The sequence below is a fragment of the Bufo bufo genome, chromosome 2 (genome assembly GCF_905171765.1).
Source record: "Bufo bufo chromosome 2, aBufBuf1.1, whole genome shotgun sequence".
Taxonomy (NCBI): Eukaryota; Metazoa; Chordata; class Amphibia; order Anura; family Bufonidae; genus Bufo; species Bufo bufo.
The window spans coordinates 48,651,268-48,677,174 of record NC_053390.1 but is presented as its reverse complement, the minus strand read 5'-3'; the positions used below and the strand labels follow the sequence as shown (position 1 = coordinate 48,677,174).

General features: G+C 41.6%; 1 protein-coding gene across 10 annotated transcripts in view; it reads right to left on the bottom strand.

Annotated features, from left to right (window-relative positions):
• TCF4 (transcription factor 4) overlaps positions 1-25,907 on the bottom strand; it is a 384,023-nt gene that overhangs the window by 255,816 nt on the left and 102,300 nt on the right. The window lies entirely within an intron of this gene.

The following is a 25,907-nucleotide window of genomic DNA, read 5'->3' as shown; positions in this document are numbered from 1 at the left end:
TGCCTTATCTAGGACTCTAACAGTACAGCAAAGCTGTAATTAATTTGAATGATAATGAGATGACTCTGCTCATCCATCCCATTCTATACAGCAAATCTGATAAGTGATCTTCAGAAAACAGGAAATGCCATCTTGGGTGTGTCTTAGCTCAAATATTAGGAGACATTTTATGACTAGTCACATAAAAATTATAATACAACCTGTTTTATATTATGCTACTTATGATACATTACATACAAGTGGATAAAACTTTAAGAAATGCATTGCACATAAAACATAACCATTCTATGACAAAAATGTAAAGGGAATTGTCACAATGCATCTTAAAATTAATAATAAAGCAGCTTTACATATGGTCTTTACTGGCTACAGCATCAGTGATGGCCAGTTCGCAGTGTTCACCAGCGAACACATGCGAGCTGCCATCTTAACTCACAAGTCCGGCGATGCACAGGTAAGCCCTTACCTGTGCCTGTGCGCGAGCCGGTCTGAAACAAATGCGGTCACTGGGAGCAGGCAGTTCCGAAAACAGCCAGATGAAGGCCCCCGGCGGCTGGTCTCGGAACTGCCTGTTTCCGGTGACCGCATTTGTTTCAGACCGGCTCGCGCACAGGCACAGGTAAGGACTTACCTGTGCATCGCCGGACTTGTGAGTTAAGATGGCAGCTCGCATTTGTTCGCCGGCGAACACTGCGAACTGGCCATCACTGTACAGCACCTATATAGACCTATATGTTTTCATGGTAACAGACTACAAGCCAACTCTGTGTAGTCTTATCCTTTGGTCATACTACTTCTTGATAATCTAGGTTTAATAATGTATCAAGTAGTAGTAGATGGAAGGAAGTATGACTGCAGGGTCAGACCACACAGGGTAAGGTTTTACTTGGTAATCATGGAGACACATAGGTCTGCACAGGAGCAGTGAACTGAGAATGACAGGAAATTATTAATGAACAGTATTTACAAAGCAGTTTTTTTTAAATTTTCAAAGTTAATTTGATTATTAATATTATTATTATTTCTAGAAATTCAGGATTAAAGAACATTGCAACTGAACACAATCTGTAGAATATTCTTAGTACAAACCACTGGCATGAAAGTATTAGTAAATTGCATATTCTGATTTTATTTTTTTTACTTTTAGTGGTAAAGCGTATTATATCACTTAAATGGATTCCAATTTTTTTCCCCTCTCCTTTCTTGATTTCCTAACTGTATTGTGCCACGGCAGTGTCAGCAGACTTTAGTACTTCCTATCATGTGACAGGAAACACTGACAAGACTGGAAGTCACATGACAGGAAGCCCATGCAAACACGTCTGTTGATACTACCATAGCAGCCTCAGAGCAAGCACCACTGGAAGAACCATAAGGAGTCCCTTTTACTTCACTATATCCTAAATAAAAAACATATAGCCCAATGCAAGGATACTAAGAAATAATATTCAATTTTTTAAATAAATTCCCTTTCCAATGAGTGTCACAATAGCAAAATATATTGCAGGATCAGGGTCAAAATGTCTCACATATTGCAAGCTTAAATGGGTATTCTGATGACACACATTTATGATGTAGCCACCAAATATTTTATAAATCTGGGGATGCTTGACTGATGGTGAGGTGGTCTGGGAGTATTTATTGTATTTACATGGTGGTGCTGGGCATAGTAGGTCTTTACCAAGGAATTGGCCATGCCCCATCAATGTGGCACTGGAGAGTAACGGCCCCACATGCCATTATTGAAGGGGAAAGTTATGGTGGCTGTCTCACTAACCAGCACAGGGATGCACAGGCGCATTGCGTCGCCCACCTCGGCTGGGGCGAACCTTTGTAGTTTTTCTGCCAATGCAGGGCATTTGTGTGCATAGCCCAGACTGACCCTGCACTGTGGTAGAAACTGAGAGTCAGCAAGTGATCACTGAATCCAGACAGGGAAGTTCTTGCAAGAGTAGTTGGGGAGCGTACTCTAGAGAAAAAACGGGAGACCTTCATGCCCATCCCAAACCATATTCAGATTCTCTGGGGACCTGCTATCACAATGCCACCAAATATTAGTGCCACTGCTTAATAGATTTTAACTGAACTCAAATTTTGTAAAAATTAGAGATGAAGCCAAATTTTTTGCTGATTCCATTCATGCAAATTTTAGAGAGAAACAAAATTAATAAAAATTTCAAATTAAAAAAAATTTGAAACAAGATAGAAAATATATGAGTAATGATAGAGTGTTGTGCATCAATTTGTAGTCCAATTGGAGCACTTTTGATGACCAGGGATGGCTAAATCGAATTTTGAGCAATTTGTTCATCTCTACTACTGAATACAAAGGGACCTAGACAATTCTAAGATGGAGTTCTTGTATTCCCCATAGCTGATCAGCACCTGGTGGTAAGGGGAGTAAGGGTGCTACCACAAGTTCAGTTTTTTTAATGCAGTTTTTGAACCCCAAACTAGGAGTGGATTAAAAAAAGTGAAGAAGTTGTATCTGTCCTTAATACTCTCTCTTCTCCTTTGATCCATACCTGACTTTGGCTTCAAAAACATCAAAAAAGCCCCTTAGGAGAGTCTGAATTAGGATGAGTGTGGCACTCTCCATTGTGGGTCTGTGGTTCTCATTATAGAGGGAAGGGCCAGCATAGCGGAGCAGGTTTTGATTCATAGCCTTGCAAAGTTGTGGTCTACAAATGCATTTGGTATATTGGTTAACCCATTCCCACGCTGCAATATATATATTAATGATCTTGTAGAAGGCTTGCATAGTAAAGTATAAATTTTCGCAGATGACACTAAACTGTGTAAGGTAATTGACACTGAAGAGGACAGTATACTACTACAGAGGGATCTGGATAGATTGGAGGCTTGGGCAGATAAGTGGCAGATGAGGTTTAACACTGACAAATGTAAAGTTATGCACATGGGAAGGAAAAATGCAAGTCACCCGTACATACTAAATGGTGAAACACTCGGTAACACTGACATTGAAAAGGATCTAGGAATTTTAATAAACAGCAAACTAAGCTGTAGAAACCAGTGTCAGGCAGCTGCTGCCAAGGCCAATAAGATAATGGGTTGCATCAAAAGGGGCATAGATGATCGTGATAAGAACATAGTCCTACCACTTTACAAATCACCAGTCAGACCACACATGGAGGACTGTGTACAGTTCTGGGCTCCTGTGAACAAGGCAGACATAGCAGAGCTGGAGAGGGTCCAGAGGAGGGCAACTAAAGTAATAACTGGAATCGGGGGGACTACAGTACCCTGAAAGATTATCAAAATTACGGTTATTCACTTTAGAAAAAAGACGACTGAGGGGAGATCTAATTACTATGTATAAATATATCAGGGGTCAGTACAGAGATCTCCCATCATCTATTTATCCCCAGGACTGTGACTGTGACGAGGGGACATTCTCTGCGTCTGGAGGAAAGAAGGTTTGTACACAAACATAGAAGAGGATTCTTTCCGGTAAGAGCAGTGAGACTATGGAACTCTCTGCCTGAGGAGGTGGTGATGGTGAGTACAATAAAGGAATTCAAGAGGGGCCTGGATGTATTTCTGGAGTGTAATAATATTACAGGTTATAGCTACTAGAGAGGGGTCGTTGATCCAGGGAGTTATTCTGATTGCCTGATTGGAGTCGGGAAGGAATTTTTATTCCCCTAAAGTCGGGAAAATTGGCTTCTACCTCACAGTTTTTTTTTTGCCTTCCTCTGGATCAACTTGCAGGATGACAGGCCGAACTGGATGAACAAATGTCTTTTTTCGGCCTTATGTACTATGTTACTATGTTACTAAAATGTACATTATGACGTGGCAGGAAGTACTGTGCCCCCAGGAAAATACAATGGGCCCCACAAAAAAATTACTCTTCATGTGGATAGTAAATTATAAGAGTTACAGCTTTCACAAGGTGGAAATGCAATAAGAAAAATTGCATCTCTGTTCTTATAAATGGGTAGAAAAACATGGCCGCCTTCTTCAGAACCGGCTGCACCTGTCTATAAGTGGTGGCTGATATTGCACTTGAGCTCCATCGAAGTGAATGGGATAAAAATGCAATGCCATACTGTTTTTGGAGAAAATCGGCCATGTTTTTCTAATTTCTTAAGAGGATACATTCATAGGTTCAAAGTAGAAGCTGTTCAGAACGTTTCCTCATCTTTTTGACCTGCGTCAAACCAGAGTTCTATAGGATGGGAGAGGGGAATGTATTAGTTGGTTCCCTTCTTATGTAATATGTATTACGCCCACGCTGAATTGGGTTTTTTCTTATTTCCACTGTTATTTCCACAGTCTTGGACTTATCTCCGTAGAGCACAAGCTTTGTCCTTTAAATGAGGCCGTTTGATCTCCGTATTGCAGTGCCCTGGGTTGAATTTTAGCGCGGTGTCCAGGCGGACGGTAAATCCAGATGCATTTGTATTGTTATTGCTGCCTGTAATATTAGACAAGGCAGGAAACACAGATCTGATAAATCGAAACCTATATTCATAAGGAGAGATTTCCATCTAGTTTCATTCAGCTTCGAGTTCAAACATATCGTTATCTTGTTATATTTTAAAAGCCTCTGATAGTAATAATCATAATAATAATAATGATACAAGTAAATATAGCTTTGTAAAAGATCTAATGTAACCCTTTCTCGCCATCGTTTTTTTCACTGCCAAATATTTTGTGGGGTAAAATGGAAAAAAACAAAAAAACATAATATGCCGCCAGGGTTTTTTTTTTTTTTTATATTACAGTGTTCACTGTGCGCTAAAAATGACATGACGTCCTTATTCTGACAGTCGGATTGCGGCGATACCAAATTTGTATATTTTTTATTTTGTTTCACTCCTTTTAAGAAAATAAAAACCTTTGATAAAAATAAAAACTTTCTTTACATTCATTTTCTGACACCCATAACTTTTTTTATATTTACATCTCTATCACCCCAAATTTAATTTTTTTTGGGGGGTTGGGGCGAAGCTGACCATGAAACATTAATTTGGCCATTTGGCCTGTTACACCCATAAATACTTTGGGGGACATTTATTAAGACAGACGATTTAGACGCTGGTGTTAATCCCTTTGCACTGCCCGTGGATGTGCTAAAGGTATGTTGAGGTCCGGACTCTAGATAACTGGCGCTTGCTGCCGCCGGCCGTGCAACATTCTTTAATGTACACCAACTCCCTTGCTGGTGTACATTAAGATAATTTTTTCACTCCAAAAACTGGTGTGGAAAATGATGAATGAGACGGACCTGCCGGCCTACCCTCTTCCCCGCCCACACCACCACTTCTTTTTTGGCCACTTTGAAAAAGTGGCGTTAGTGGGGAAAAGTCGCAGATTTTGCTGCAAAGCACCTTTGCGACAAAATCAGCAAAATAATTACGCCAAAAAGTGGCTTAATAAATTTATATAATAAATAAATATTTAAATAGACTCGGCATTGCCAGATGTGGTGATGCTAATAAAATGGAGAAGGGGGAATTATTTAAAATTTGTACTTCTTTTTTGTGTGTCTGTATATAATGTTTTTGAGGAGGAAAATAATAAAAAAATTATTTTTAACCAAAAGGTGTGCTTTTGGTGTGTTTTGAACTAATGGTGGTCTGTGCATGACACTACTATGGGGGATCTGTGGATGGCACTGTTATGGGTGGATCTGTGGATAGCACTGTTATGGGGGGGATCTCTGGGTGGCACTGTTATGGGGGGATCTGTGGATGGCACTGTTATGGGTGGATATGTGGATGGCACTGTTATGGGGGGATCTGTGGATGGCACTGTTATGGGGGGATCTGAGGGGGGCACTGTTATTAGGGGGTGGATCTGTGGATGGCACTGCTATATATGTGTCACCCACAGATCCCCACCCCATAACAGTGCCATCCACAGATCTCCCCCCCCCATAACAGTGCCATCCACATATCCCCCACCCCATAATAGTGCCATCCATATATGCCCTAATATACCTGTGGGAGGGGCCGGTGGCATGCAAATGCGACGGGGCCGTTGCGGTCACTGTACTCCGGCCCCACCGCTCACTCACTGCTTTATTGCCTAAACATTTTATAATAATAGCTTTCATTGAAGTTCCGATCCCCAGCCCCATCTGTACCTTACTAAATGTCCTGTAGCAGGCAGAGCAGGGTGGGCGGCCCGCCGGAACTCACTGATGTCACGTGCCTGTGCTGCCTACTTTATGAATGAAGTTGGCGGCGCAGGCACCTGACATCAGTGAGTTACGGCCGGCCGCCCGCCCTGCTCGGCCTGCTACAGGACATTTAGTAAGTAGTACAGATGGGGCTGGGGATCGGATCGGAACTTCAATGAAAGCTATTATTATAAAAGGTTTAGGCATTAAGGAAGTGAGTGAGCGGCGGGGCCGGAGTACGGTGACCGCACCGGCCCCAGCGCATTTGCATGACACCGGCCCCTCCTCCCTCCGCAGACTGCGATGTAAAATGGCAGCATTCGCCCCTTAAGACGCAGGGGCATTTTCCCCCCACATTTGGGGGGGGGGGGGGGGGGCGTCTTATGGGGTGAAAAATATGGTATATATTAGGGTTAAATATAATACATATATATTTAGTTTTTTACTTTTTAAACTTTATTTTTAGTCCCCCTAGAGGACTTGAACATGTGATCATTAGATCTTCTACCATGCATAGACTGCAATTATATAACTGGGCCGGCGCCACCCATAAGCAGAGTAGGCCACCGTGTAGAGATCACTCTTTCTGAGGGCGCTGGCGCTCTGGAGTCTGGCCGCAATAGAAGTCACAGTAGCAGACTGCTACTAGCAGTGGCGTTGAATGAAATGGCTGCTGCTGGCCTCAGTCTCTCTGCCGCTGCTGCTCTTAGGGTGGCCAGACGTCCGGTTTTGTGTGCAATGCTGCTATTTTATGTTTTGCATATGAGAAAATGTTTGAAATTAAAATGTTTTAATTAAATGTTCTATTTTACTATTTTTATTATTTGGTCGAAAGGCTGATTGGGGGAGGGGGGATTGTAACGGGACTGCTGTAGAATATCTAAAATGAGCTGGTCAAGTAAAATGTTGCATGCAACAATCATTAAATAGGTGGCCGACAAAAAAATGGGCGGGTCAAAGGGCGTGGTCAATGGGCGGAGTCAAGGGGCGGCAAAATTAACTTTTGCCTAGGCTGGCAAAAATGCTTGCACCAGCCCTGACTGGACGATGCCCAAAGCCACTCCGATGGCATTGGACCATCATATTAGTGTAACATAAAAGTTCCTGAGCTGCAATGCAAAATTCGTTACACCCCCCTTCCCCCATCACCACCTACGAAATCCATTTCTGTGGGCCTTTAGGTTCCCTCAAGGATTAGGGTCTGAGTCCAACTACTACCTTTGTGCTCCCTATAGCTATATCAGCGCAGGGACCCAAACCTGAATTGCAAACCTTTTTATATTTCCAGTTTTGGAAAGGGCATGGGTAGATTGGTGTCAGGAGCCACATTAAAAACGAATGTGTGACCCCCTCCTACGTGTCCAGTGTGTATTTGGAAAAAATGAAAATTGCTTTTCGGTCCTTTAAAGGGTTAATAGCATAATATAAATGTAGATGCCGGATTTGCATTTTGTTCACCTAAAAGCTACTCAAGTGCAATCCATTTTAGTTCTATAAATGTAAGACGGTGAAAGAGAAGCGCTTCCTCCTTGCCATATAATTAAAGAGACTTAATTTCTTGTGTGACAGGGCTCACAACAGGTAAATCCTATACCTTGCAGGATAATAACGGGGTATACAAGAGATGGTGCTCAGCGGGATGCTCCGGGCGCTTCCCTTCTTCTTAACCCATTTAAGTGTGCATTGCAGTCACTCAGGGTATAGACATTTATGGAGGGGGCTCAGTGCAGGCCCTATAGCTGTACGCCAGGCTCCTCGTAGGGACACAGCTAAGAGGTGCTTAGGTAGCAGTACCACCGAAGGTCCAAGTGCCTGAGGGGGTCCACTGCTCACTCTGCCACCTATGAGAGCGCCTGTTATAAACATCACATGATAAAATGGGGGCCTCCTGCAGATTTTGCATTGTGCCCTAGGAGCTTCAAGTTACACACTGTACGAATTAATACTGAATTAAAGAACCATAGGATTCGCTGGTGCTCTGTCTATAAAATTGCATTCAGGGGTATAATAAGTATCCATGCGCCATATAGCAAAAATTGGAATGGAGACCCACTTCACCATGATCGGCAGCAAGTTCAGAATCTTAAAATATTTTGGTTTCCTAATGCTCAGAGATAATGCACACAGTGATGTCACAGTACAGAGATAACAAACACAGTGACGTCACAGTATAGGAATAATGCACACAGAGATGTAACAGTACAGGCATACTATACACAGTGATGTCAGTGATGTCACAGTACAAGGATAATAAACACAGTGATGTCACAGTACAGGGATAATAAACACAGTGATGTCACAGTACAGGGATAATACACACAGAGATGTCCCAGTACAGATATGATAAACACAGTGATGTCACAGTACAGGGATAATAAACACAGTGATGTCACAGTACAGGGATAATAAACACAGTGATGTCACAGTACAGGGATAAGCACACAGAGATGTCCCAGTACAGATATGATAAACACAGTGATGTCACAGTACAGGGATAATAAACACAGTGATGTCACAGTACAGGGATAATAAACACAGTGATGTCACAGTACAGGGATAATAAACACAGTGATGTCACAGTACAGGGATAATAAACATAGTGATGTCACAGTACAGGGATAATAAACATAGTGATGTCACAGTACAGGGATAATAAACACAGTGATGTCACAGTACAGGGATAATAAACACAGTGATGTCACGGTACAGGGATAATAAACACAGTGATGTCACAGTACAGGGATAATAAACACAGTGATGTCACAGTACAGGGATAATAAACACAGTGATGTCACAGTACAGGGATAATAAACACAGTGATGTCACAGTACAGGGATAATAAACACAGTGATGTCACAGTACAGGGATAATAAACACAGTGATGTCACAGTACAGGGATAATAAACACAGTGATGTCACAGTACAGGGATAATAAACACAGTGATGTCACAGTACAGGGATAATAAACTCAGTGATGTCACAATACAAGATAATAAACAGTACTGGGATAATGCACACAGTGATGTCATATTAGTAGTATGATTGGCATAGTAATGTCACAGCACAAAGATAAACACAGTGATGTCAAAGTACCTGTATAATGCACACAGTGATGTTACAGTTAACCCGTAGGATACCAGCGCCGTACATGTACAGCGCTGGAAACTGGGACAGAAATCCCAGCGCCGTACAGCTACGGCGCTCTGATCGGGCGGGCGCAGATCAGCGGCAGGGATCCGGCAGTCACTGATAGCCGGACCCCTGCTGTATGCGCTGGTATTGGTGAAAGAACTAATGCCGTGCATTACCCCTTGCACTGCTGCGGTAAGAGCTGACCGCGGCACGTGCGGTATCCTGCCGGGTGCGGGGTGTCCATCGGGTCCCCGCGCTGCTGTGACGGGGACCCGATGGCAGGGAAGGCAGCCCGATGCCTTCCTTAGGCATTGTGGCTGCCTTCCATGACAGCCTGTGAGATCCAGCCCCCTGGATCTCACAGGCAGGAAGCTGTAAGTGTTTTACAGTGTGTAATACACTTACAGCCAATGCATTACAATACAGAAGTATTGTAATGCATTGTAAAGGGGATCAGAACCCCAAAAGTTGAAGTCCTAGAGCGGGACAAAAATGAAAGAAGTTAAAAAAAAAAATTTACAAAAAAAATGTAAAGTTCCAAGTAAAAAAAAGCGTCCTTTTCCCAAAATAAAGTACATTTAAAAAAAAAAATAGGTAAAAAAAAGAAAAGTAGACATTAGGTATTGATTACTTATGAGGTATTACTATCTGTCTTAAAAGTAGAGAAATTCAAATTTAGAAAATTTCAAATTTTTCCAAACTTTTAGTAAATTTTTGATTATTTTATAAATAAAGCTGAAATATATCGACTCAAATTTACCACTGTCATGAAGTACAATGTGTCACAAGAAAACAATCTCAGAATGGCTTGGATAAGTAAAGCGTTCCAAAGTTATTACCACATAAAGTGACACATCAGATTTGCAAAAATCGGCCTGGGATTTAAGGTGAAAAGTGTCCCGGTACTGAAAGGGTTATAGAATAATGTGTACAATGAAGTTACGAAATAGGCAAAATCCACACAGTGATGTCACAGTATGTGGATAACTCATACAATAATGATACTAGTGATACTAGAACAGTGGGATAATGCACACAGTGATGTCAGAGCACAGGGATATACTGTAATATTCTCAGTGATGTCACACCTCAGGGACTTTACAAAGAGTCACAGGACAGGAGTAATGCACTGCATTTTATCATAAAAGGAAGATACAGGGGCACTCCCCTAGTGTAACGTCTCATGGATATAGTAACCTGCATTCATATAGACCGCTGCTTATAAGAGATAGTAGTGCAGTGTCAGGCACAACACCAGGGAGTGTGATCACCTGTCCAAAGATATCCTGGCTGCTGCTCCCTCCCGCCGGATGATCCAAAAGAACAGGAAACAATTGTGCAGAAGAAGAAGAAAAGGGGGAAATTGCAGGGCGCTGCACTGGATATTGCTACATTTATTAAAAATAATAATAAATTATGTAACATAAAATATAAAAAGATAATAGTACTAGAGAAAGGTGACAAACTGTATATATATATATTTTTTTTTCTTTGGATGTGCCTTTGATTTTATACTATTTTTCCTTAATATTTTATGTTACATAATTTATTATTTTTACTTACCGTATTTTCCGCCCTATAAGACGCACTTTCCCCCCCAAAAGTGGGAGGGGGGGGGGGGAATGCTCCTGCGTCTTATGGTGCAAATACTGGAGTACTTGCTGGACCAGGAAGTGGTGAAGGCTCACCGCTTCCTGGTCCACGGCTGTCGGCGGGAGGGCGCTCTGTAACCTCACGCTGTGCACGCCGGTTTCACAGCACAGCCGACAGCAGAAGGAAGACAGAGCGCAGGCAGTAAGGAGCGGCCTCGTCCAGGAGCAGGAGAGGTAAGTGGTTTATTTATTTTATTAAACATGAGGCTGGGGGCTGATCTGAGGAAATGGGGGCTAACACGACAGGCAATGGGGGCTGCTGGGGGCCAAAATGAGAGGCAATGGGGGCTACAGAGGGCTTATATAAGGCAATGGGGGCTGCTGGGGGCCAATATAAGATGCAATGGGGGCTACTGAGGGCTGATATGAGGCAATGGGGGCTGCTGGGGGCTAATATGAGAGGCAGTGGGGGCTGATATGAGGTATGATTGATGTCTGAGGTCTGTTTGGGGGTCATTCACATTGGGGTCTGAGCTGAGGTCTGATTGTGGGTCTGATCTGAGGTCTTGTTAGGGACTTATTAACATTGGGAGTCTGATTGGCGCTGTTAGCTGAGGTCTAATGAAAAAAAAAAAATCTTATTGTCCTCCTCTAAAACCTAGGTGCGTTGTATGGGCTAGTGCGTCTTATGGGCCGGTGCGTCTTATAGGGCAAAAAATACGGTAATGTAGCAATATCTGCACAGATTTCTGCAAAGACAAGAAAAACATGATGATATCATCATGCTGATATAATGAACAGTGATTTAGAATTTCAGTGATCCCCAGTGATAGGGATCTCTAAGAAGCAATGAATGGGTTTAGGTTCCTAACATAGCTACGTGTCCTCTAAGGCTGCATTCACATCTCAGTTTTGGAGATCCAGCAGCCTGAACCATTGCATGCAACGGTTTGTATCCGGCCGAAACCCGGAATTTATGCTGCAAATCAAAAGGATCACTGCCGGACCTCACTGCAATCAATGGGGTGAAGTAAAGGATCCGAAAACGTCAGAACATGTAAGATCCGGCAGGCTGCTTTGTGCCGGAACTCAAAACAGAGAGGTCTTAAAAAGGTTTAATATGAGAGCTGCTACAACAATCAGCTGGAAACATTTGATTTTGCTGGGAGAAAGTTGTAATGAATTTCTCATTTCCCCTGTACTGGCAGCGACAGGAGAAATGTGATATTACATACAGCCATTCATATGAATGACCATAATGGCATACAGTAGATGGATGGGGTTCGCTAGGGTGAGACTCACTGCCTGGTAGCACTTTTCCACTCTGGGTCATAGAGGGAGTCCTGACTCCTGAGCAAGAGACTTTCCCCATGTTGACCATGTGCTTTAATAGGGAATATGGAAAAGTGTTGATGATAGAACTGGTCTTAAGGGCTTTTCCATGCTGGGGCGTAACTACCATAGCTGCAGACCATGCGACTGCTATGGGGCCCATTCGGGATCATCTCCTCTTCTACTGGGGGTAAAAACTTGGTCAGGACTCTACCCTCTAAAGAAACAACTTTTAGTAAACGAGGCAGTGGAAAAAATGGCCCAAGGGTCATTGAAAGGGGTTTAGGCGGAAACCCTTCTGTCCTGTTTGGGGGGCCTGGTTTCATCCTTGCTATGGGGCCCTTACTTCTCTATGTACACCACCGTTTCCAGGATTTAATAGTTTCCGGCGCCGGTGTACTGCAGCTGAGCTCATGTAGATACAAACAACAACAAAAACAAGAGGGACGGCTCCCTCTGATATATATGAATATATTGAATAGTAATCAAATCAAAATATGATATGATATGAGTGTTTTTACCTCTGGCCTTCAGACAGAAAACAAAAAACAACAAAAAACAAACAAGGTACCGTAAATAGGAAAATAGTGAGGTCATCGTGGATAGATAATATATTTATTAATAAATAAATCAATATAAAAAATAATTAAATAAGAATAAAAGAATCACATCAATTAATATAATAAAAATGACAAATAAGGGTACTTTCACACTAGCGTTTTTCTTTTCCGGCACTGAGTTCTGTCCTAGGGGCTCAATACCGGAAAAGAACTGATCAGGCATATCCCCATGCATTCTGAATGGAGAGCAATCCGTTCAGGATACATCAGGATGTCTTCAGTTCAGTCTTTTTGACTGTTCAGGACGGAGATAATACCGCAGCATGCTACGGTTATATCTCCGGCCAAAAAAAATTGAACACTTGCCTGGAATGTATTAGTGCCGGATCCAACATTGAAAATACCGCAATGCCGCATCCGTCCTTCCCATCTGCGCATGCGCAGACCTTTAAAAATGTTTTTTTTTAACGGATCCGTTTGTCCGTATGACAAACGGGCAGACAGATCTGTTCTTGCAATGCATTTGTGAGACGGATCCGCATCCGGATCCGTCTATAAATGCTGTCCGTTTGCATGCAGATTGCCGGATCCGGCAGGCAGTTCCAGCGACGACACTGCTTGCCGGATCACTCTGCCGCAAGTATGAAAGTAGCCTAATACAACAAAAATACAAATATAATACTAAATAATAAATCAAATATAAATGTCCAGTCCAGAACCTCAGCTCATATTCACTTGAATGGGATGGAACCAGCACCCAAAGCATCTGATCAGTGGGAGTGCCGGCTGTCGGACCCCCACCAATCTGATATTGATGAGCTACTGTATCTTAAGTCACAGAAAAAACTCCTTTAAGGTGGCAATATACATTTGGCAAATAGTAGTCTAAACTTCTGATTTCAGTAAGACTGCCCGACGATCAAAAGTGCATAGCAATGTCCTGAGCTTCCGCTAATGGCAGATGTTCGAGGAAAGCAGGATCAGGCTGTTGGATTTCAACATGCCCGATCCTTTATTCTTCTGGGAGATAAGCTGCCAGAGGTGTCCATCATTGGCTTATTCCCTTCTTCATATTAAAAAAAGACCTGCATGCTTGTCGGGTTCTGTGTATAAGTTAGCCCGGGATAGTTGTCAGCCAGCATTATCTAGACTAGACTGTAGGGTACCATATAGAGCCCAAATAATGGAATCATACAATGTAATGAGAACTCTTTACTACTCAATAAATTAGGGAAAGAAGATGTGGTCACCAGCCATGGAATCAAGGGTACGAGCTTCTGGTGCCCAGGCCATCAGTGCCAGTGGTGCCCCCTTCATCGATGACAGGTTACACGCCCTTGTTCTCGAGATGAGCCCATGTAAAAAAAAAGTGCAAAGTGGATGGTCTGCCATATCCATGCAGTTCATTAAAATCCAAAATCACACATTTGCCATATGATAAAGCGACTCTAAAATTGTGTTGAATCCACAGGTTTGCAGATGACAGCCAATTACATTGAGAGGAGAAGGGGTTAATTAAGAAGATCTGGAGCTGAGAATGCAATTTGCATGAACTGTACTTTTATACTTGAGGATAGAGTGGAAAAATAACCCTTTTTGTAAAGAAAAGAAAAGCCTCTACATCAGAGAGAAAGAATACTGCTCTTAAACACTATAATTTACCGCACTTCCAAAAAGGCTATCAATTAACACACACAAAAAAAAGTAACAAAACTAAATTCCTTCCATAACATTTTTTTTTTCAAGCTACGCTACCCCGGACCAGGCAATATTCATAATAAAGTAGAGAACAAATCCAATTTAAACTGCACTAATTTATACCTATGGAAGAATGTGCCCCATAGAACAAGGTTCATTTGCATAAGCAGCGAGTTCAGCTCCATCCTTATCGGATACATAACGGGACAGTAAACCCTGGATCCACCGCCAGACACAGGAGCAGTAACTTGGTTATAAGGGGGCCTTCACGTGCGGCAGATTTCGCTTCACACATTTCTTTGACTGAAAATGGGTTTAATTCCTCCGAATGGGGTTATTTTGGTGTCAAACACATGGATTCAGAGGAATGGAACTCAATTTCAGCCGCAGAAATTTCTGAAATCCCTTGCTTAAAGGGGTTGTCTCATCTGAAACAATAGGGGGGTATCGCTAGGATATATAGAGATTCTATATCAAGAATGGAGCTGGCCAAAATGGTGGCTGGAGGACCCCGGTCCGGTCACCACCAAGCTCTCTCCCCATAGAAGTGAATGGGAGCGCACCGCGCATGACCGGCCACCGCTCCTGTTCACTTCTATGGGCCCAATGGGAATAGCCGAGCCAGCGCAGTGAACCCTCCACCACTTTAGGAGAACCCGCACCTATCAGACAATGGGGGCATATCCTAGCGATATGCCCCCATTGTCTCAGATGAGACCACCCTTTAAGGCCTCAGTCACACAACAGTGAAAAAAAATTGCCATTTAAAAAACGGACACACTGTTTTTCATTCCCATTTTTGCATCAGTGTGTGCATCAAATTTCTGTCCGTGTATCCGTTTTTAATGGCCGTTATGCCTCCATTTTGCATTAGTTTTTAACTAGATGGGTGCACTCCTGTTTAAACGTCCGTTTTAAGGTTCCATTGATTTAAATGGGGTCCAATGGTCAAAAATAAAATGTCCTATTTTTTGGTGGCTGCTATTCACTGGCCGTTAAAAAAAAAAAAAACGGCCATAGGAGTAGCCCCATTGACTTCAGTTGGTTCTAAAAATGTTTTTTTTTTTTAACCTTCTTGTGAATGTAGCTTAATGCTCTTGTGGTTGGCGGTGTATCCAGCTTTTACTGTCCTGTTATGCACCTGATTTAGGCAATGCAATCTGCCACGTGTAAAGAGTATGTCCACACATGACTGAATATACAGCGAAAAAGCCCCAAAACCATGACCATTTTACAAAAACTGCATGTATTAAATGCGGTTTCTGCTGCGGAATTACTTGGATTTCACCCCCTTCATTGCAAAGGGTGGAGATCGGCAGTATAATCTGACACACCGCAGGTCAATTTATGCTGCATTCGTTTGATTTTTTTTGCACAACGTGTAGATGACGTTTATTTAAATATCACCCACCTTGCTTGTACTGTACAAGCCAGCTGAATTTGCCACCCAAAATTGGCAACGGCAAATCTGCAGATCTTCAGTTATATGTGAAATACCCTTAAAGGGGTTCTTCATGACTCAGTGGGTTCCACAAAGCCACCTCAATTACACATAAAGCCCCTGTTGGAGAACTTTTGTAATAGATTTATCAATTTGTAATACATTTACCATTTCGAAGTTGTGTAGATTAGCCTCTCAGGAACCCGGTCATGTGATGCTTCTCTTCTGAAAATTCACTTTCCACGTCCTTTACCAGGTTTCTAGCCTGGGACGTCACTTCTGCTGTGGACGGGGCCAGAACTCTCCCTGGTGCACCCGCAAGCTCTTGAATCCTCATCTGCGCATGCTCCAGGAACAGGAACAGTTCTGGCCCCGTCCACAGTGAAAGCGACATCCCATCCATAACCCAGGCAAGAGGAGTGTCATGTGACTGGGTTCCTTAGAGAGGGATCCATGCAACTTCAGAACAGTAATTATATTAAAGACTTTCTCTTTAAGGTGTGTTATATGAAGCTAAGGTAAATCTGTGGGACCGTAGATAATAGAAAAATCCAGCTCACCCGCTTTAGAAATCCAAGTGATCCACTCTTGGTGCACGGAGATGTAGGTAAGACCTCGATGGTTATAAAGATGAAAACCACCAGTCATGAGTAAGAACATTTATTTGTTCGAAACGCGCTGACTGTAACTGGATTTGGGAAGATTTATGCTATTGACGTTTTATTACCCACTACTGGAAATAAAGAAACCATCACTCAAAGATTATAGGTGCTGGAATTTTTTCATCTTTATAACCATCGAGTTTGTGGGACCCACTGGGTCCCAGACCACCAGTTAACGCCACTCTTGGCAGCGTTGCTTTTTTCTACTCACCTTCCAAGAGCCTTCTGTTTTTTAAATTTTCCAACAACATGGCCAGATGAGTGCCTGTATTTTTAAACTTTTAATGCGCTTTAGAAAATTATCTCTGTGGTGCAATGGAAAAAAACAATTCCACTTTGTTTCACTGTTTTATTTGCCATTCGATGGAGCTGTGTGAAGACTTTAGATTTATTGGTTCCAACAAATGTTGTTAATTTTTTATTCGATTTTTTGGGGGGAATGAGGTGACCAAAAACACCAGTCCTGGCATTGGGAATTATGTTTGTTGTACAACATTTGCCTTGTTGGTAAAATATTTTGATGTTGTACCATTTGGGAACCTCAACCTTGAACATGTGATTACTTGATTGCTTGCATAATACACTGCAATACTGGATTGTGATGCTATACCTACATTATGGGCCTCAGCAAAATGTTGTGTGGAATCTATGCTTCATCTTCAGATGGATGTCTCCCGTTTGGCTAGCATCCCTAGTTATAGCACTGGAGAGACAGTTTTTCCTTCTGGATTTGCTCACTTTTTCCCAGGAAGCATTGCCTGTATGACTCCTTAAACCAGCTGGATCTCCACAAGTAGGACCAGTGTCCCCGAAAGCTGGATCAAAAGCAGTCAACCTATACCCTACCCTGTAGTGAAAAGAAGCAAGAACCCCAAGGTAACTATCTATAGATGGGTGTCTCTCATTTGGCTGATCTCCCTAGTCATATTTGAAGACTCTTTAGTAGACCCCCCATGACAGCTCTTTGGAAAGCAGTTGTCTTATTGATGTGACCAAAGCAGCAACCATAATATATTTAGAAAAGGATGGCTGACAGTAACTGATGCCAAGGTTACATAGAGTAGGAAGTTCACAAGTGGACATACACATTAGAAAAAAGTTGGTTTATGGTTGAACATCTGTTGAACAAATAAAGATCTGGTGAAGGATCGTTTTTCAGACACGACCACACACATTTTAGTCCATGTTGGCCGTTACAGATGTTCAAACTGCTTATACACGTTCAATAAAACCAGACGATGGATGAAAGGAACGTTCTTTCAAAGAAAGATCCTCCATTCTCGAATGATCTTTCGTCCGACTATCGAACTAAAATATTCAACACGGCAGACTTTTTTTCTGTGATAATCAGCCGGCTAAAACGATAGTTTGTTGTTAAATTTCAATTGAACGTTTGTTTTGGTTGAAATCGTCCGTTTTTATCAACGTCAGACTAATGTGTATGGCCACCTTAACTCCAGTACTGTAATGTAGATACTGTAAAGGTTTCTGGTCTCGGATGAGCTCTCGCTATTTCAGTCAAGTGATTTGTCCTAACGAGAAATGAAATCTGAAACTACAGATATGAGCTGATACTTTTGATGACTGTAGGTGGATCAGTCTCACGGCCTCCAGTGGGTGTTGGTGTTTATAGGTACATATGGCAGGCTGCTGTAAATTGAATAGGGTCAGGCATGGACTCTGCAGCACATGTTATGGGTCTATATGGGTCACCGGGCAGCACTGAGGCTTCTAGGAAAGAATATACAGTCAGGTCCATAAATATTGGGACATTGACACAATTCTAACATTTTTGGCTCTATACACCACCACAATGGATTTAAATGAAACGAACAGGATGTGCTTTAACTGCAGACTGTCAGCTTTAATTTGAGGGTATTTACATCCAAATCAGGTGAACGGTGTAGGAATTACAACAGTTTGCATATGTGCCTCCCACTTGTTAAGGAACCAAAAGTAATGGGACAATTGGCTTCTCAGCTGTTCCATGGCCAGGTGTGTGTTATTCCCTCATTATCCCAATTACAATGAGCAGATAAAAGGTCCAGAGTTCATTTCCAGTGTGCTATTTGCATTTGGAATCTGTTGCTGTCAACTCTCAAGATGAGATCCAAAGAGCTGTCACTATCAGTGAAGCAAGCCATCATTAGGCTGAAAAAACAAAACAAACCCATCAGAGAGATAGCAAAAACATTAGGCATGGCCAAAACAACTGTTTGGAACCACCGGTGAGCTCAGCAACAGCAAAAGACCCGGAAGACCACAGAAAACAACTATGGTGGTTGACCGAAGAATTCTTTCCCTGGTGAAGAAAACACCCTTCACAACAGTTGGCCAGATCAAGAACACTCTCCAGGAGGTAGGTGTATGTGTGTCAAAGTCAACAATCAAGAGAAGACTTTAACAGAGTGAATACAGAGAGTTCACCACAAGATGTAAACCATTGGTGAGCCTCAAAAACAGGAAGGCCATATTAGAGTTTGCCAAACGACATCTAAAAAAGCCTTCACAGTTCTGAACAACATCCTACGGACAGATGAGACCAAGATCAACTTGTACCAGAGTGATGGGAAGAGAAGAGTATGGAGAAGGAAAGGAACTGCTCATGATCCTAAGCATACCACCTCATCAGTGAAGCATGGTGGTGGTAGTGTCATGGCGTGGGCATGTATGACTGCAAATGGAACTGGTTCTCTTGTATTTATTGATGATGTGACTGCTGACAAAAGCAGCAGGATGAATTCTGAAGTGTTTCGGGCAATATTATCTGCTCATATTCAGCCAAATGCTTCAGAACTCATTGGACGGTGCTTCACAGTGCAGATGGACAATGACCCAAAGCATACTGCAAAAGCAACTAAAGAGTTTTTTAAGGGAAAGAAGTAAAATGTTATGCAATGGCCAAGTCAATCACCTGACCTGAATCCGATTGAGAATGCATTTCACTTGCTGAAGACAAAACTGAAGGGGAAATGCCCCAAGAACAAGCAGGAACTGAAGACAGTTGCAGTAGAGGCCTGGCAGAGCATCACTAGGGATGAAACCCAGCGTCTGGTGATGTCTATGTGTTCCAGACTTCAGGCTGTAATTGACTGCAAAAGGATTTGCAACCAAGTATTAAAAAGGGAAAGTTTGATTTATGATTATTATTCTGTCCCATTACATTTGGTTCCTTAACAAGTGGGAGGCACATATGCAAACTGTTGTAATTTCTACACCGTTCACCTGATTTGGATGTAAATACCCTCAAATTAAAGCTGACAGTCTGCAGTTAAAGCACATCTTGTTTGTTTCATTTCATATCCATTGTGGTGGTGTATAGAGCCAAAAATGTTAGAATTGTGTCGATGTCCCAATATTTATGGACCTGACTGTATGTCCTCTACTGGGGCACATACATCTGTACAATAAATTTGGAGGTACAGTGGTGGGCCCATAATAGGTTCTAGGTACCCCTACAACAGATCTGTCCACTAAGATCCATAATATGGAGATCAAAGACGGAAACTCATAGAGTAAAGAGTGCAGAGAATAGTATCACACTACCGGAAACCCAAAATAACAGTGCTGTATCACCAGACCAAATCACAGGAGGGGAGGGGGAGGAGGGCGGCAGAAAAAAATGAATATACAGTACGATGGAAAGCACCTAAGGATACATTGTATAAAGCTGGAAGTAGGCAGTGATTGATTGGTCACAATATAATCATCCCATGGGGGACCATATGTGGTAGAAACGTCCAGCTGATTAGTGACAGGGAACGTCAAATAGTCCATACAGTTTAGCATTGTTAAAACTGCTGACAGTTTTAACCCCTTAACGACTGCCCACTAAAGGCTGTCTGAGAGATCCAGTGCTAAAAAAATATATATATTAGCAACAGCTTGGGTTCTCAGCGCAGGCTCTGCTTCACAACTGGGATCGGAAGAAGCTCCCAGCTGTTAACCCTTTGATCATGCCTTGGCATGATCAAAGGGGACTCTCCCCTGTGATCAGGTCACTGGGAAATCAGAGAAGGAGGGAGTGATCCACAGTCAGCCCTGAGAACCTATGAAAGACCCCAGGGCTGTCCGTCTAGTAAGCCCACTGTTATGGCGCGCATCAGTGTTGCCCGAACAGCAGCATGCGTCCTACTGACACGGAGCATAATGTATTAACCTTCAGAAGTTTGTTAATACATTATAAGCGTTAAAAAAGTCATAAAATAGCAGTTTCACAATAAGACTTTTAAAAAATGTTATAAATAATGTCATAATTTTTTTTTTTTTTAAGTTGTGCCCCCTCCCAAAAAAAAAAAAACACCATTATTAAGCGAAAATACATTTTATTATGCACACATTAAATTTAAAAATACACATATTAGGTGTGCAGATAATAACCATGGGAAACATGAATGGTGTAAAAAATAAATTAATAAAATGACGCCGAAAATAGCTTTTTTCTATACTGCTGCAAAAAAATATATAAATTATAAAAATTAAACCGTAATTTATATATATGGATAATATATGGATAATGCCCAAAAATGTATGCCAAAAAATATTTTCCCTGCTACACCTCTGCAGAGAGAGATGCTCTTTGGATCCACCCTCTACTCCAGGTAAAGGACTCTCTTTAAACATTTTACTGCACATCTTGTAAATTTATGAATATTGTAAAAAGTCAACCATAATCATGTGTGATAAAAAAATAAAGTCTTTGTATTCGCTGTCCAATAGTCAGATTTCTCCCATGAAAGCGCTGGCACAGTAAAACTTCTCATGACCTATATGTAGATGGATATACTGTGTAATATACTGCTTGCAGCTCATTATCAGGATATTACTTTGCGCCGGATCGGTCAGTGACCTTACGCGGTATGTTGCTGGCAGGAGGAGCACATTTGTCATTGCCTGCTCTATGTTATATAGTAAAACCGTTTCTATGAACTGTTAGATCTGGCATTTCACATTTTTGGCAATCACCACCATCAGCCGCCATGAGCTAAAGAAGCTAATTCTAAATATTCGGGGCATTGAATGACATTTTAGCGCAATAAAAAAGAGATATTATCTACATTTCTTGGGGATGTTAGGGCACGTATATGAAGATATGCAGTATGATAGCAAAATAGTCTTACAAAGCGATAAAATAAAAGCTACTTAATATAAAAGCTGATACGGAGGCGTTCTCCACGCTGTCTGGAATTAATTCACGCGACCGGAGATATTTGCCAACAATCTGAACAGGTGAAAAGTAGAAACGTAAAGTTACCCAGAATCAACCAGTCAGTGTCGAGCGCCGGTCAATAAACAGGAGTAAAAGACATAAAAGAAACAGAAATAGAAAAGGGATACATTTATTCTGGGCCATTATCCAGGCATTTTAAAGGACTTTTCTGACACTTTGCCATGGATGGCCCATCCTCGGGATACATCGTCAGTATCGAATTGGTGGGGAATCGACATGCTGCAACCCCACCGATCAACTATACAGTGGAGAGAACCAGAAGCACAAGGTGCCATCCCCTGAGTAGTGGCCGTGCCTGGTACTGCAGTGAATAGAAGCTAAGGCCTCTTTCACACTTGCGTTGTCCGGATCCGGCGTGTACTCCACTTGCCGGAATTACACTCCGGATCCGGAAAAACGCAAGTGTACTGAAAGCATTTGAAGACGGAACCGTCTTCCAAATGCTTTCAGTGTTACTATGGCACCCAGGACGCTATTAAAGTCCTGGTTGCCATAGTAGGAGCGGGGAGCGGGGGAGCGGTATACTTACAGTCCGTGCGGCTCCCGGGGCGCTCCAGAATGACGTCAGAGCGCCCCATGCGCATGGATGACGTGATCCATGCGATCACGTGATCCATGCGCTTGGGGCGCCCTGACGTCACTCTGGAGCGCCCGGGGAGCCGCACGGACGGTAAGTATACTGCTCCCCTGCTCCCCACTACACTTTACCATGGCTGTCAGGACTTTAGCGTCCCGGCAGCCATGGTAACCACTCTGAAAAAGCTAAATGTCGGCTCCGGCAATGCGCCGAAACGACGTTTAGCTTAAGGCCGGATCCGGATCAATGCCTTCCAATGGGCATTAATTCCGGATCCGGCCTTGCGGCAAGTGTTCCGGATTTTTGGCCGGAGCAAAAAGCGCAGCATGCTGCGGTATTTTCTCCGGCCAACAAACGTTCCGTACCGGAACTGAAGACATCCTGATGCATCCTGAACGGATTACTCTCCATTCAGAATGCATTAGGATAATCCTGATCAGGATTCTTCCGGCATAGAGCCCCGACGACGGAACTCTATGCCGGAAGACAACAACGCAGGTGTGAAAGAGCCCTTAGCTGCAGCATGCTGGTGCCAGACACTACACAGTCTACTGTATAGTTTTCAGTGCCGGTGGCCACCTGATACAGCTGGTTGGTGGGGGTGATGGCTGTCTGACCCCCACCTGTCTGATCCTATCCTGAGGATAGGTCATCAACATCTAAGCCCCGGAAAACCCCTTTAAGGAGTCTTCCAGGGAGATTGAGAGCAAATTCTCCCAAAAAATTATTATGTAAAGAAGGAGATAGATATATGATAGAGAGATAGACAGATACATAGATATTAGAGAGTGATAATAAACAGATATTAGATAGATAGATAGATAATAGATCTAAAACTAATATTGGATAGATAGATAGATAGATAGATAGATAGATAGATAGATAGATAGATAGATAGGAGATAGATAGATAGATAGATAGATAGATAGATAGATAGATAATAGATAGATATGAGATAGATAGATAGATAGATAGATAGATATTAGATAGATATTAGATAGATAGATATTAGATAGATAGATAGGAGATAGATAGATAATAGATAGATAATAGATAGATAGATATTAGATAGATATTAGATAGATAGATAGATAGATAGATAGGAGATAGATAGATAGATAGATAGATAGATAGATAGATAGATAGATAGATAGATGATAGATATTAGATAGATAGATATGAGATAGATAGATAGATAGATATTAGATAGATAGATAGATAGATAGATAGATAGATATTAGATAGATAGATAGATAATAGATAGATAGATATGAGATAGATAGATAATAGATAGATAGATATTAGATAGATAGATAGATAGATAGATAGATAGATAGATATTAGATAGATAGATAGATAGATATTAGATAGATAGATAAAGGCTCTAATATTGAGCTGAAATGTTTCAACCATTTTTGGGTGAATAAAAGAATATTATTTTTGTATCTCTGGAGAGTGCTGACATGTTTTCAGTACTTTTGACCATTGTGGATTCCCGAGCCAGGTTTCTTCACACCTTTACCTCATTTTTACTGTTATTGTTTTGTTATTAGATAAATAGATATGAAATAGATAGTTTACACACATAGAAAATTAAAAGTAAGAGTTTGTTTAAAATCTGCTGTCAGTTTTCAACATAGATATGAGATAGATAGATAGATAGATAGATAGATAATAGATAGATAATAGATAGATAGATAGATAGATAGATAGATATGAGATAGATAGATAGATAGATAGATAGATAGATAGATATGAGATAGATAGATATGAGATAGATAGATAGATAGATAGATAGATAGATATGAGATAGATAGATAGATAGATAATAGATAGATAGATAGATATGATATAGAGAGAGATATAGATAGATAGATAGATAATTAGATAGATAGATAGATAGATAGATAGATAGATAGATTACTTCTAAAAAACAAACAAACAAAAAAAAAACACATTAAAAGTAGTAAAGAGTTTGTAATAATTTCAGCTTTTTCTACATCTGGGTTCCACTTCCACCCCACAGCGACCGGTATTAGTATCTGATACTTCTACTGTTCTGTGTATGGATAAAATGTGTTACAATTCCTCTTTTTACATTCCATTGCAGTGTCGCCACCAGATTCTTAAAGTATCAGTAATAAACAATTCTAAGCCCAGCGGCTACAGATGTCTAGTAGTCAGTACTGTGGACCCTGCAGTCCTCTCCGGCTCAGCAGCGTGCGCCTCTAATATCCCTGACTTCATTACTGTGACTAATCAGGGGCTAATCCCGGCTGCTAGGAATGAAGCGTCGAGATGGGTTTACACCTATATAAACTGCACTCTGGTTACATTATCACCTGATTTTCAGTCTGTTTTACAGAGACCCCATTAACACATTGCAACTTAAAAGTCCTGATTTACTTAATTACAAATAATAGCTCTATTTTAGGTGTGTTTTACTGAACAGTAGCACCTATTCTGTTCGTCTGCATTGTTTGTATATGTATGCATCAAGACAACAGAGAAAATGCTGAATTAAAAGAGGCGCATGTGACTGCCGCGGTGAAGCTGCGCCTATATTAGCCCAGATGTTTTCTGCCTCAGCAGGTGTAACATACAGATACCTCACTGCATTGCAAATAACACAACAGAAGCCTATCTCATAAGGAGGTGACACCAAGGAGAAGGCTGAGATTTATATTAGTTTCGCTCAGAACCAGTCTTTTATTTCCTTGCAAGCATGCTCAATATATTTTGGCTATCTTTTGCCGTCACTAGGGGGCCTATCTGTATCAGGTCAACCATAAAAAAAAACGATATAAAGTATGTATAATTGCCCTAGAGGTAGAAGCTGGATGTCCTGAATGGGAAACAATTCATCCCTAGAGTCCAGACTTGACCACGAGCTTTGGCCAAAAGAATGAACAGAAAGCCGTAGACATAGAGAGATGCAGTAGGTCCAAAGTATAAAGTAGGAGCATTGTGCATGATGATGCCTCCTCCCTCAACTACAAAAAGATGAGCTATATTGGCCTTTCACTTGATTTCAAAGGAATATGTCCAATCAAAAAGTAAAACCCTAAAAATGATAAATGATATATGAATAATAAGATCCTCATACACATCCAACCATGCCCACCCTTCTCAGACCCCAGACGTTGTGGGTGTTCAGTGGGTACTAACTTCAACAGACGTGTATCTGAAAAGTTATAATTGCAGAAATAAACTAAAAAATAAAGAACAAGACTGCATAAAGACAGAAAAAGAAATAAGAACAAAAAAAATTAAATGGAACAGTGGGAGATCAAAGGAGAGGTAGGACCAACCAAGTGGCCAGAACTTCTGAGCACCACCTGCTCCATGAAGCATTCGTTTTAACTGGTGACTCCCAAGCTAAAGCATCTTAAATATCTTCTTGGCCAAATATGTGTCTAGGTTTTAATATTGATGGTCTGTCTGTTGGATGGGTCATCAAGGTATGATTGGTGGATGTCCTTGTTGATTGGCTTTGTCTTGTATGGTGGCTCAGCCCCATAGAAGGTGAACC